Source organism: Empidonax traillii, unplaced genomic scaffold, assembly GCF_003031625.1.
Source record: "Empidonax traillii isolate 1590-97213 ecotype Southwest subspecies unplaced genomic scaffold, ASM303162v1 scaffold170:size2694500, whole genome shotgun sequence".
In the NCBI taxonomy this organism is placed as follows: Eukaryota; Metazoa; Chordata; class Aves; order Passeriformes; family Tyrannidae; genus Empidonax; species Empidonax traillii.
In genome coordinates this window covers 2159512-2171559 of record NW_020955363.1, presented here as the reverse complement: position 1 = coordinate 2171559, position 12048 = coordinate 2159512, and the positions used below count along the sequence as shown (strand labels likewise).

General features: G+C 39.2%; 1 long non-coding RNA gene across 1 annotated transcript in view; it reads left to right on the top strand.

The window, feature by feature from the left end:
• The first annotated feature begins 6041 nt into the window (after window positions 1–6041).
• LOC114058394 overlaps window positions 6042–12048 on the top strand; it is a 350005-nt gene continuing 343998 nt past the window's right edge. The window contains exon 1 of the long non-coding RNA XR_003571436.1: window positions 6042–6117. This is a non-coding gene — a long non-coding RNA (uncharacterized LOC114058394). The remainder of the gene's footprint in view (window positions 6118–12048) is intronic.

Here is a 12048-nt window from a genome sequence, read left to right as displayed (position 1 = left end):
TCCTTCCTGAACTGAGGGGCCCAGAGCTGAACACAATACTCAAGGTGTGGCCTCACCAATGCAGAGTACAGGGGAAGGATCACTTCCCTGCTCCTGCTGGCCACATTGTTCCTGACACAGGCCAGGATGCCTGCCAGGATTATATGTAATAAATAGACAAAGATAAAGCTCCTGTCTACATCTCAGGGATTTATCTTCCTAGAAAGCATCATTTTCCATCATTTCAGGTACATGGAAAAGAGCTTGTGAAGACTTTTCTCCTAAGCAATTCCTATATAAATGAGGAAAAAAATTTGGCAAAATAATTAATCAAATCTCTCTTGCAAAAAAGTAAGAAAAAATGTTATTGGTCAGTTACAGAAGGATGAAATTCTTCCCTTACCACAACGTTTTTCTTGGGAATTTCATATATGCAATGAATTACAGAGCTAGCTCTTTCAGTGCCCTGTCTGAATTCTCTTCCCCACGCTTAGGAGGTCCATGAGTATTTGTCTTTTAATAAACATAACCTAAAACAAATATTATTTTCAGTTCCTTCTGCTGCAACTTGAAGGGGAACAGCACATTGAGCTCATCATAGGGTTAGCTATTACAGCTTCCTTTCTCCCAGCTGGAAACATTTCAGTCACTGTTTGAAGTAAGTTTAAGCTTGGGATAAGAAAACAGAAGCTTAAAAGCACTGCAAAAAGGTGTTGTTTGTCTGTGACGTTGGGAAACCATCATCAACAAGTGCAGGCAGATGTGAGAACACTTTCACCATTTCATTCCCAGATATTGCTGTATTAGTAAAAAAAATCCCTCAACTTATGTGGAACAATCATAAAATCATAGAATTAACTGGGTTGGAAGAGACCTCTGACTCTAGCTTTAATAATGTGAAAACATTGCAAGAAACATGTATTTCTTCTTTCAAATATTTTCATTATTGGCTATTCTGTGACCTAAACACACTTTTGAAAAAATTAGCTATTAAAATAACCACTTCAATAAAAATTTGCTTAAAAATTGCCCCAGTACTACTATTTCAATAGATGACAAATGTGGCCCTTCACAACTTGCTAAACACAAGCATTTTTGAAAATCAGGTTTGCTCGTTCTTAATGCTTTAAAATTTCAGCAGCTGCAGTTCAGCACCTAGAGGATCACTGCCAGCCATGTTCCCTGAGCCACGTTGCCTTCATCTTCTCTCTTTTAGGATGAGATACAGGGAGTACCTGTTATCTAGGCTGATACCTTTGCCTGGGGCAAGGCTCTTGCTGCTCACCACTGTGCAGCTGACTGGAGCTCAACTGTGCCGCAGAGAGAGGATTTGTAGCTTCTTTTCTTGTTATCCCAAGGCCACTGTGGTGACCAGCCTGCAAGGCAAAGAGCATTCCCCTTGGACACTTCTTCCTGCAAGAGCCACACTAGAAAAGGCCAATCAATAGGAGTAAAAACATCAGTAAGAGAAAGCATAGAGAAGGTTTAGCACCATCTTTAGTACCAACTTGCATTTCTAGGGACCCTTATTTTCCCTTACAGTGGTCACATAGCTAATACCTTTTCAACATATGGCTGTAAATAACCCTCCCCCTGCCCCCTCATTCTCACTTGCATCTCATCTGCTCCAGTCATATTTTCCAGTGACTTGCCCACAGGCTGATGGGGTTTGATCAAAGGCAGCCATTAGAAATTATTATGCAAATTCACTCATCAGTGAATGCTCATTGAATGACACTGAAAATTACACCAACCATGGCAGCCAAAACACCTTGAACCCTGGCTAATGATGTGCAACCCCGTTCACATTTCTCAAGTGAATTCACCCATTTTGAGTTTGAAAAGCTAAAAGGGGACAAGAAGTTGGCAGTGGGCTTAAAGGGGTGGTTACAAATAGCATCAGTCCCAGGAAGCACTGAAGGAAAGAGTGCCTCCCACTCAGAGACAGGAATCTGATTCCCATTACTAAGAAGAGGCATTTACTTCTTTTTGAACTGCAAAGATCATGCTCAAGTTACCTCATCCCCCTGTAAAACTGATCTATGGAGTTCATTACAGCACAAGGTTTTGCTGCTCAGATTTATTGGAGATGCAAGAGCAGACAGGCAGACTCGAGATAGGAAATAGCATGCATCATCCACTGTTGAGTTTCCTCTCTACAGCTCCGCTAAGTGTGGGTTTTGGCATGCACTCTGGAAAAAAATATTTTCCATTAATAGTCTGGACTAGTGGATCAGACCAGTAAGCTGCCTTCCAAGAGTGGTGAGATCCAAAACATGTTTAATTTAGTCTAAATAGGACGCCTATGATCTGCAGTACTTCCTGGATATTTGTAAATGCATGTCATTTTGCAGAGACGGGTACAGACATATGGTTTGCATTTTCCTTTAGCTAATTATTTTTGCAGAAAGTTAGCACTAGAACTGATCAGAAAAACACCAACCAAAATGCAAGTGTCTTCAAATGGAAAAAAAAAATATTAAATTCATCATCAGAAAAATTTGCATCCAAACCTTTACTCTGCTCCAGCAAGGGAGCAGACATGCTCTGTGACCTGCGTTTCCGAAGGAAACAGCTTGCATATCAAATCCTCATGACTGATGAAGTGCTTGTGAACAAGCAAGAAGCTGCAAATTATTCACAGAATTTATTCAGCAAGCATGAATGAAGACATTGCCCAGCCCTCCGACATGATTGCAAGCCACTTGTGAGTCAAGAGAGAGGCAAAAATCCTTACTAATTATTATCCCAGCCTATGAATTCAGACTAAAGGAATGCACTGATATTTGTATGCATCTCTCTCTCTCTCTCTCATTTTGTTAACTGAATATTGCCATAAGACATATTTTCCTCTTTGGAGCTTTAGCCAGGTCTCACAGCATGCTTTTAGTCTGCACATGAAACACAGCATGAAAAAATCTGTCACCTTTCTATAGGAGGCCATTATTGTCAGTCTCCCTTGCCAGCTTTGAATCCGATCTGCCACTCTTGCCAAATTGAAATGTTAATATCCCTTTGATACTCTGCTATGTTTTTGCCAGGCTGTATGTAATAACTTATGCTGGAAGCCCTGAAAACAACTGTCTGTCGAATATTGGGATGTCCACATAAGATAGGAATAAAACCCTACAGCTGAAGAAATTTCAGATCATCATAATTTCTAAATGGGTTAAAGAAACCCAAACATAAAATTAAATATTGTGCAGCCTTGAAATTTATCAAACAAAACAGCACAGCAAAGGGGAAGAAAAAGTCTTAGGAAGAAAAAGTCTTAGGATGCAATCACTGAAATAGAGCAAAAAAACTAAGCTAAAAAGTGACAGTGCATTTTATAATCAAAAAATGAAGTGGAATGGGTAAGTCAAGGGACTTATGACATGCTTATTATATGAGCATTTATATGAATATTAATATTATATGAACATAGCATATGTATGCAATGTAAAGCAATGCATACAGACATCTTTCCTCATAATGGTGCTGGTTTTTTCTTGTAGTTGTTACAATAATGATGTACTATTAAAATCATACAGATTAGAATAAATGAAAGCCTGGTTGTTTTTTTTTTTTTTTTCCTGTTCTAACCAGATTCAGATATCTCTTTATTGAGGGACAAACTCTGACAATGTAGCCCTACTGATGTGTTTCACATGATAGGAAAACAAAAAATCTTTCCTTCTCTTAAAAGGCAAACCTGGTTCCCAGCAAGCCCATCTGCAAGTGACCTTATAATAACAAAAAAATTACATAATCCCAAGACTGTTATCTAAAAAAATCTTTTTTATTCCACTTGCATATGGGTAGAAGGTGCCAAGTACAGGATCCCACAATTGACATTCAGAAAAATTGTCTTTAAAGTACATGCACCAGTGTTAAAATTTTTTTAAAATTTCATTTTATAAAATTTTTTATAGCTATCTTTTTTTCTGTCTCTATTGAAATACCTTTAAATAAAAAAGCATTAGCTTTCCTTTACTTCTTGGAGGTACTGAAAACTATGTGGAGGATTGCAGCTCAGGCTAGATGGTGGTATTTAAAGCATAGCTGCTCTGTACTCCAAAATAAGGCCAAAGAATGAAGCAAACTTAACTCTGAAGTTATTAATCTTCACAGCAATGACAACATGCAGATCACATCCGTTCCCAGATGAGCTTCAGACACTGGTCCTGAAGGATGAAGCTCCATTCTGCAAAATGGTAACAGAAACTCTTGTACCATCCAATTTTTTACTTATTGTTTGGATTAACTGGGCTGTAGGAAGGTGTGGAAGTGGCTTGGAAGTCTGAAGAAGGGTTGCTCTTGGATCTCACAACAGTCCCACATGTGACATCTGCACATGATTAAAAGGCGTCAAGTGGCTGAGAGCAGAGAAAACCTTCAGGAATTTATTTAGATCTTTGACTAAACAAAACTTCATCATACTTACCATTCCCTTTTCATCTGGTTCATCAAGACCTTTCCTCTTGTAATAATTCATGTTCCAGATCTGGCTATATGGACAATTAGGAGCGTCCTTCACATCCAGCTAAGTTCTGAATACACAGCTAAGTTCTAAAAATGTGTTTATAAACAAATATTTTCAGATATTGTCTAGACATTTAGAACTGAAGGCTTTCTAAGCAGGAAATGCTGGGAGGTCAGTGCCTCTGCTTTCAAGATACTAATAAGGAACACATGGAAAAGATGCAAAGTAATTCCTACAAATCCTACAAATTTCCATAAAATATTAACAGGCTTTCTGATTCTATTGTCCCAGGCTCCATAGTAAGACATATGATTTAGTTATCCTATTTTATACTTATTTTGGAGGTTAAAATTTCATCAGCAGATAAAGACATCATTTTGTCTCCACTAATTCCCATTATTCTCTGTGTCTTGAAATGGAAGCATCTTTAGTTTTTCCAGGTTTTAATCCCTCCCAGTTGAAAACCTGTTAGAGTTCTCAATTTATTGCTGAATTATTGCACCGCAGAATCATGATCATGACATGAAGATTTGGGGTAAAAATGCGCAGTTCCATTTTTTCCCCTTCTCTCTGAATAGCTGTTTTTATCCACTCTGAATAGACAGCATAAAAATGCTCTGTAGTCAGGGTAGAGATGACTGGGGCTTTTATCATTCTATAGGGTTTTCATTATTCTCCCACAGAATTTTACTATTCTCCTAGGTTCCTCATGAAACTGCTGCATCCAATGTCAGGAGTGTTGGGAGTTTTGCATCATAACTGCGAATGAAATGCAGTGATAAGCTGGAGAAAATGTGCACTGGAAAAGACAGGACATATGCATTTGAACAAATAGATTCTTCCCAACATGCATGAACATTTCTTCCCAGCCTAAATGTGTCAAAATATGTGCAGAACTCATGTAATATAGCAGAAGGGACAGCATGAAAGGGGTAAAGTTGGTGTGAAATAACAAAATTTATCTAAACAAGCTCATTTCTTTTACTTTCTCCTCAAGCTAAGCATGTCACTTATAATGAGTCTAGTATAAGCTGAACTAGCCTAAAGAAATGGTCATTTAGTAGTCAGTCCTGCAAAAACATGAATGCCTGCCTCAGAAATCTGAGCAGAGCATTCAGTAGCAGAAAACACGATCCTACAGGATCAGTGTAATTCCAGTCTGTCTGACACAATTTAAGTTTACCTATTTTCTACTCATAATAAAAAACAAACAAACAAAAAATAAAACCAAAAACATACACAAAAAAAAAAAAAACCAAAGACAACTTTACAAATATTAACATTCTTTCCTTTTAGCTCTCTGCTAGTATTGCCACACTGCTCTAAGCATTTAAATATATGAGACATCGTCGAGGGATGAGTGAGAGCTTCAGTCAAAGTTTATTAGAGGAGTCCACCCACTGAGTCACGAGGTGCAGAAAGGACCCCCTTGCTTTCTAAACTCCTTCTCAGAGAGTAGTCTGGGTGCAGCTGGATCCAATCTTAGCCCCAGACTTTGTCAACGGTTTGAGGAACTACAGAGATGTGGTTGAGCCTTTGTACAACACAGTCCCGTGGGATTAAGGATGGCAAATCAGATGTGTTTTCATAAAAATTAATTAGACAAAAAGGTCTTAATCAGAATTATTTACTCCACAGTATAGAAGCTAAAACTACTGATATAGTAACGTACAGTACAATGAAGAAATGATATTAAAGCAATTACATTAAAGCTAGCCAAAAAAGAAGCAATTATTAAGTAGAGGTTGATGTTACTGAGCCATACCAACGACTGTGGGCAAACCTCTTTTGGTCAGCCTTGAGAAGTAACTTTTAGGGGAGTTCTCACCCAAGGGAGGAATCTCCACACACACTCCAAGAAGGGGTATGTTAGAAGAACCTGCTGTTTGAAAGTGGGACTGAACTTTTATAGTATAAAGTGATTGACTGTCAGTCATCTGTCTCCAGGCCAGCTGTGTCAGCTTAACATTTTTAGATAAGGGTACTTTACTGTGTCTGCCACACCTTTACCTCACTATCAGGATGTGTAGCTTTGGGGTTGATGAGGCAGAGTGGTTTTGGCATAATTCAACACCAAAAGCAGCATCACGGCCCCTCTCAGCCCACCACTGACAGCTTTGCAAAACAGGGCGCTGTTCAAGTTGTTTTACCTCATTCCAGGTGGAGCATCCTGATACAGATATACCGGTAAAATACTTCAGAATTATGGAAGTTTCATAAATTAACCTGAAAGGGTAATTAACCTGAGCGTTATCAGTGCATTCTAACAGCACTTACCGAATACACCTCAAGACATTTTGCCTTGGAACAAGTGATGCATTCTTGGACTGTTTAAAGAACAGTTAAAAGTAAAGAAAAAGGAAAACTTTCTTTCCATAAGCTCTTGGTAGCTGTTCAGAAATATGGTTACCGTCCGTTATTTCTTTGGAATGAACTTGTAAGCTCCTTTTTCACTTCAGCTTTCCAAAAGCAGCAATTAAGCGTGGAGAAGCAAAAGAAAGAAGGAAATCAGAATAGCAGCTAAAGGTGAGAAGCAAAGCAAAGAGGAAAAAAAGAAGAGATTCATAAGGCATAAGAAAAAAATAAAGAAAAATGTAAAAATAAATGGAAAGTCATTTTTATGAAGGTCAAAGACTCTGCAAGCATAAAGAAACTTATAAAAATCTCTAACAAGAAAATTATAAAATCCAATTCCTCTACATCAAACATAATTATGAAAAAATGCTTAGAAGAAGAAACAGGTAAGCAGGGAAAGTCCATTACATGTGCCCAGTCATGGAGAAGTGCTGTTCTATCTTTGTAAGAGCAGTTCCTTTCTGAAACTTCTTTCCCTTTCTTTATTTCTTACTTTTCCTTGATTATAAGCAGAAAATACGATACATATAATTGGTAAGTGTTGCACCGTGAAAGACCTAAATCCATCCTGACAATTTCAGTCTTGAATTCCTTTCTATGCTGGGCTATTCTTGAGTTTGTGCACTCCTTAGACATTCATATATGAGTGAGCAAGGGTCATAAGACCCATATAGCAAATGTCAAGTTCTTCTATGCTAAAGAAATGGAAATACAGTATGCTGCTTCTGAAAGAATAGGGCTGAGGGCTAAGTACCATAATTTTATTTCAGATACTGACATTTTCCTGGAACGTCAGATGTCTGAAAGAGTCATCAATTCTGACTGGTTATTGAAGAGGCAGTTGTGAAGACATTCAAAGCCTTTCAATAGCAAGGCATTCCTTTTCTGTCATCAAGTAAGCTTTAGAAGCAATTTGGTCTAGATAGATACTTCTGTCCATTGACCTCTTGGGATAAGACAGTCCCTAGCTCCTCTCAGAAATATGTTTGAAATGTGAATTCTTCACTGAGGAGAAGCATATACAGACTTACAATTGAAACAGCTCTTGAGACTCTGAAAGGCCTTTTCAAAGACTTGAAACATTATAAAAGGAAGTGCATTCTTGGTTAGCTCTATTAACAAGGCTTCCTCAAAAAACTTGATGCAAAAATTTCCTGTGGAGAAGTCTCAGAAGAACTGAGATCAGCTCAGTTGGTTAGAGCATGATGCTAACAACACTAAGATTATGGGTTTGATCCCTGTATTGGCCATTCACTTTAAAGTTGGACTCAGTGGTCCCTGTGGGTCCCTTCCAACTCAGAATAATCTTTGAAACTGCAAACAGAAGAGATTATTTTACTCTAGGGATAAGGAAAGGTCTGATCTGTAAAGTCTATTAAGGGATGAAAAAGGTCCTGGTATTTGTGTCTGTTATTAATTGAATTATTAATTAAACAGATAATTTAGAACCAAACCAACCTTTCCCAACATGTAAATTAGTCAAATGAGAGTGGTCCGGTTTCAAAGAACATTCTGTGGACGTCAGACACCTGCCAAAACTGCTTATGGAAATGTAGAACACAAACAAAAATGTTTTTTCCTATGAGTCTATCACAGCCAGGCAAGCTGGTGATTCAGTTCAAACCTAAGGAGCAAGGTGCATATGAAAGGTAGGAAAGTAGGAGCCAGAACACCAGCGCCAAGAGAGAAATCTTACTGTGCTGACATACCTGCTTTTCTTAGCTTGCTATTTAACAGAGCACTAATTTCCCTCTGCTCCCTGAATCTAGAGCTCAGTTGCTCAAAATTAATTTGCACCCCTGTGTAAACTGTACAGCTTATGGTTAGATGTAGGGTTTTTTTTTTATTTTTCTGGAAATTGAGGTAAAACCCTACAGTATTTCACTTAAGGATACAGACAGTAGGGCACTTTGAGTCCCTATTTTTAGTTTTGCTCTTTCACACTTTGCATTTTCTCCAGAGACAACACTATTTCTCAGTTTTCTGTCTTGCAGCTCTCACTCCCTCACATTGGAGCCTCAAACCACTTCAGAGAACAATTAGTGCGAATTCTGCCTTATTGCAAAAGGACGCTTAGACAGTCACAGTGCAAGCCAAACTCCAGAAGAACTGTGGAAATGAAGTCTGAAGGTGCTTTGAAATGGGAAGTGTTGAGCAGCTCATGAGCAGCATGTGGGTGGTGAGAGATTAGCTCCTGGAGACTGTTCTCAGCACAGCATGATGCAAGCATTGCCAGCCCATAGGAAACACAAGGAAAACTGAAACGATAACAAGAGTCACATTTCCTCCCTTAATGACTTGAACACTTAGATTGTGAAGCAAAAAATCTTCACAAAATCTCAGACCTGCACATCCACACCACAGGAGTGTGCCTGAAAAGTTAGTTATCTACCAGAGTACAGGCTGGGCAAAGAGAAAAGGGGGGAAAAGCTGAACTGAGGCATGTTATTTGAGAAGTGCCCTGCTTTCCACTTGTGTTTCCACTAAGGTTGTTTACAGAGTTGAGCTAAAAGAAAAATAGCTGAGTTTTCAGCTTGCAATCTCTGGGATCATCACTTTCTCATATGTCTCAAGCCCTTAATTAGAAAACCTCCCGTCAGAAAATTAAAACACCCTAAAAACATTACTTTTCTCTGCTGCAAATGTACAATGCTTAAACCATGCTCACTAATGAGGCTTTCTGCCAGCACTGGCAGAGGCCTTGGTAAGCAATTAATTGTGGGACAGAGAGGAAGACCCCTTATATGCATTAATTTACACAGTCCTGTTGGGCTCGTTGACACTTTGTTAAAAGCTGTGAATTGATTTCCTTGAAACATACAGTATACTCTGTGTCACAAATGTAAAAAAAAAAAAAAAAAAAAAAAAAAAAAAAAAAAAAAAAAAAAAAAAAAAAAAAAAAAAAAAAAAACCAGGATATATAACATAGGCATTTACATGATCTCATAAGTTGCCATAACCCTTAGACTTGAGGGCAACTGGAACTGAAACTGCACATCAAGTTGAAGCCTTATCTGCTACACTCCTCCTCACTTCAACATACTTCTGTCTCTCTTTGGAAGCTGATTCAGAGAAGCAGGAGTCACTCCAGGAATATAAAATGTATGTCAAAAAGGACAGGAATCCTCTGGCTTCTTTCATGAAATTAAATATTTGATAAACCTATGTAAAAGGATATATTTGAGCGCTTCCTATAACATCAGATAATAGTATATGGCTGCAGTTAATTTACCGTTTTGAATTGAATAAGGCATTTCACAGCACATTTGAAATGAAAACTCCTGTTGAAATCAGTGGAAGTTTTATTTCAGAAAGACTTGGTGGGATTCAAAATCCCTTAAGAGATTGATTCCGAAGGACTTGGTCTCAAAGCTCTCTTCTCTCTTCAGATCAAAATTCCACTTTTTCTGAGTAAGGTTGAGACAGATAATATTCAACACACAGCACTTGTGTGTCAAAAGATAGCTAATACCATGGAGAAAATAAGTAGCTGGAGCAAAAAGAGATATGGGCTAAGTAGAAAAAGAATTACTGAAGTATGTTCTAACAGCATGATTCTGAATAAAGTTCTCTCAGCAGACTACTGAAACAAAAACAATAAAAGCAAAAATCCCCAAACAAACAAAATCAGGCTAAGAAACTTTTATTCTTGGGGGTTTTGTGGGTTGTTTTGGGTTTTTTTGTTTGTTGTTTTTTTTCCAAAATGCTTGACAAATATGAGACACCATTTCATTTTTACCTCATCCAGCACTCACTATGCCTGCAAACCAAACAAATTTTTTCCTACCCCCTGGTCCTGTACTCAGAGCCCCAAAGCTGAGCTGTTTACTAGATACAGCTTCAGGTAGGTCTCATATCACTGCGCCTCCTTTTCTTAGGAGAGAGAAATTATCTTTACAGGCTCTGAACTTAAAAACAGCACATCCCTAACCCTTGGATCTGCCAGCCCATACACCCAAACCTGGTTTCAAGTCCATCCCTACCTTGGCTCATTCAATAGTGTATATGGTCTGATCTTATGGAATATCAAAAATGGCAATATTTTAAAAATACCAACAATGCAGCAGAGACTAGCAAAAATGCTGTCTCAGAGTTGGATTTGGATTTTGGAAATCAACATGCACTGGTATAAGAGCTTAGATATTAGCCGGATAAAGAGGTTCTGAGGTCATTTTCTTGCAAGACAGGGTCATCTTTATTGATTCCCAATAATGTGTCATAGAGTCACTGAAGCTGGACAGGACCTCCTGAGGTCCTCTACTCCAACACTTCTGCTCAAGCAAAAGTGATTAGTAACCTGATATGCTCACAAGTCTATGGGCCCTGGTGGGATCCACCCCACACTAATGAAGGAACGGGCAAAAGAACTTGCCAAACCACTGCCAATCATCTCCCAGCAGTCCTGGTTAAATCAAGACATTCCAGCTGGAAATTGGCAAATGTAACACCTGTCTGCAAAAAAGGGTTGGCAGGATGATCCAGGGAGATACGGTCCTGTCAAAATAACCTTGGTTCCAGGTGAGATTAGGGAAGAGACCACCCTGAGTGCCATTACCTGGCACGTGCAGGACAACCAGGGGATCAAGCCCACATGAATTTACGGAAGGAAGATCCTCCTTGACCAAGCCGATGTCCTTCAATGACAAAGTGACCCACTTAGTAGATGAGGGGAAGGCTGTGGATGTGGTCCATCTACGGTCTATCTAGACTTCAGTGAAGCATTTGACACCGTCTCCCACAGCATCCTTCCGGATAAACTGGCTGTTCTTGCCTTGAATGGGTGGACTCTTCAACGGGGAAAAAAAAATGGCTGGACAGTCAGGACAACACTAAGGTGGGTGGGAGTGTTGTTCTGCTTGAGGGTAGGAAGGCTCTACAGAGAGACTTGAACAGACTTATCAATGGACTGAGGACAAACTGCATGAGATTCAACAAAGCAACATGCCAGGTCCTGCACTTGGGTGGCAGCAACCCCATGCAGCACTACAGGCTGGGGAAGGAATGGCTTGAGAGCTGTTCAGTAGAAGGTACTTGGGAATGCTGGTTGAAAACCAGTTGAACGTAAGCCAGCAGTGTGTCCAGGTGTATCAAGAACAGTGTAGCCAGCAGGACCAGGGAAGTGATCAACCCCCTGCACTCAACACTGGTGAGGTCACACCTTGAACACTGTGTTAGTTTTGGGACTCTCACATAGAAACAGACACTGAGGTGCTGGAGTACATTCCAAAAAGGGCAACAAGGCTCATGAA